The sequence below is a fragment of the Myotis lucifugus genome, unplaced genomic scaffold (assembly GCF_000147115.1).
Source record: "Myotis lucifugus unplaced genomic scaffold, Myoluc2.0 scaffold_194, whole genome shotgun sequence".
In the NCBI taxonomy this organism is placed as follows: domain Eukaryota; kingdom Metazoa; phylum Chordata; class Mammalia; order Chiroptera; family Vespertilionidae; genus Myotis; species Myotis lucifugus.
The window spans coordinates 2,494,205-2,496,568 of NW_005871242.1; the positions used below are offsets into that span (position 1 = coordinate 2,494,205).

At 49.2% G+C, this 2,364-nt stretch overlaps 1 pseudogene; it reads right to left on the minus strand.

Annotated features, from left to right (window-relative positions):
- Positions 1-1,140: 1,140 nt before the first annotated feature.
- On the minus strand, positions 1,141-1,488 carry LOC102422209 (annotated as a pseudogene).
- Positions 1,489-2,364: the final 876 nt, after the last annotated feature.

Genomic DNA, 2,364 nt, shown 5'->3' on the forward strand with positions numbered 1-2,364 from the left:
GTTTTTTTTTTCCCACTGATCACAATTTATTATAATCTGTTGACAGCATAGATAGATATTAGTTACCAGAACTATGTCTTCATAGAAGTGGACAGTATGTAGCCATTCTATGAGGAACTGTGTGCACTTAATCATCAGCATGATCTTTCAGTTTCTTTCTTTTTTGTTTTGTTAATGAAAATAAGCTTTATTACATCAAGTAATAAATACATACAAAGATACAAACAGTATTAGTCACTTTCTTCCAGATGTTTGGATCCACTGATGGGAAAGGCAGAACTGAAATCTACATACATCCTTAGGGGGAATTTCAGGGGTCCTTGTCAGGCGAGGTCCTATAAGTTGCTCTTTCTTCTCTATTTATAACTTGTGCATTTTAAAGATTGACTTCAAAGTACTAATAGTCATGCAAATGCTTAAGCAAAAAAAAAAAAAAGTTACATTGAGCAGAATTTATTCTGTGTGGAGAATGGGCACTGGCTACTAAAGCACTGCCTCAGGACTCGCTGAAACAAACCCTCAGAGTTGGATCAGCTCAGAAGAGAAACATAAAGAACCATGTGAGGCCGAAGCCGGTTTGGCTCAGTGGATAGAGCGTCGGCCTGCGGACTGAAAGGTCCCAGGTTCGATTCCGGTCAAGGGCATGTACCTGGGTTGCGGCCACATTCCCAGTGGGGGATGTGCAGGAGGCAGCTGGTCGATGTTTCTCTCTCATCGATGTTTCTAACTCTCTATCTCTCTCCCTTCCTCTCTTTGGAAAATCAATAAAATATATTTAAAAAAAAAAAGAACCATGTGAGTAACAGAAATGTATCCAGAAGAGAAACACCGGTATCTGGGAGGCCAACTATGGTTTGCTGTGATAGGTAACTGACGTGCATCATGTAAATCAATGCTTTAAAAAAACACACAAAACACCCTGGGTAGTTCCTAACTAACATGTAAACCTAATAACTGCAAAAATCTCTTCTCCATCTCAGAGACGGGAGGTTCGGAGCCTGATGAACCACGGGAGGGGCACGAGGAGGAGAAACCAAGCTGTTACCATTTTGAAACCAAGTTTCATCTGAAGGTGGGGGGTTGGCAATGAGCTGTCACTTCTTGAAAGAAGATGGAAAGCCTTTCGCGCTGACTTGGAGGCTAGGACCTGGCATTCTGCTCTGTCTCAGCCAAGCACTCCCGAACCAGCCCTCTCATGTGGATGAGGCCTCGTTTCAGTCTCTCCATCACGCTCTTGCTGCCCGCGTACGTGGGTCGGATCTCCTTCCCCAGCTCTTTGATGATGGCCAGCAGCTCAGCATATTTGCTCTGGGGCACTTGGCTGTTCCCTGTTCCCTGAGGGTAGCCTAGAGATGGTGGTCTGTAGTCACTCAGCAGCTGGCAGTACTGGGAGGACGTCGCCATGTTGGTGGAAGGCAGGTGGACACTCCCAGCAGCATTGAGGGAGGCAGCGGGCATGTGCGTGGTCAAGTTTGGTTTGTAAGACATGCCCCCCAGATGGCGGGGCACAGCGGGCCCGGCCCACGAGGCGGCGGCAGTGGTGAGGCCCGGAGGCAGCGAGGCGGGCCTGGCATCCGTGCACTTTTTGTTGTTGATGGCTTGGTCCACACCGGCAAATATGGCTGCCCCTCACCCTGACACCGCCGCAGTATCATGATCTTTCAGTTTCTTGATGTTCTGCTTGTGCTGCTCAATTTCTTTCTGCAGACACTCACTCTCCATTTTATGATGAGTGATCTCTTCTTCATGTTGTTTCTTCAAGGCTGCCAGCTGTTCTTTAGTCCGCTCTTGGAAATATCGTTCCTCTTCAGCCTTCTCTTTTTTTGTGAAGGTTTCACCGGCTTCCCTGATCGCACCGCCTCGGAGCTGAAATTAGCTGACCATTTGCAGCCAAAGCCTCCGGCTTGCATGGCCCTCACTCCCCACACTCTGAGCTGCAGCCACGCCACTGACACCGAGACTGCCGTGGTTGGCAGTGCCGCTCAGCTCCGGACCACCCCACTTGGTTTTAAATGCAAACCCACCTTGGAGGTCTTTTTTCCTTCTGTCTGCTCACATTCAAGTGCCGGCAGCGCTGGTCCGTTGATGCCTGGCCTGTCCTCTTCAGATTCAACCTGCAGGACTACTAAGGGAGCCAGTCCAAAGGGTGGGAAGCAGCCTCAGTGCCTGAGACCGCATTCCAGGAGGCCGGCAGCACTGTTGGAATCGTGCCGGCAGCGCTGGTCCATTGGTGCCTGTCCTGTCCTCTTGAGATTGACCCTGCAGGACTACTAAGGGAGGCAGTCCCCAGTCCGGTCATGACCTGTTAGAGTGTCCTGGCCTAATTTGCATATTTCCTCTCTCTCTGCATATTTCCTCTCTCTC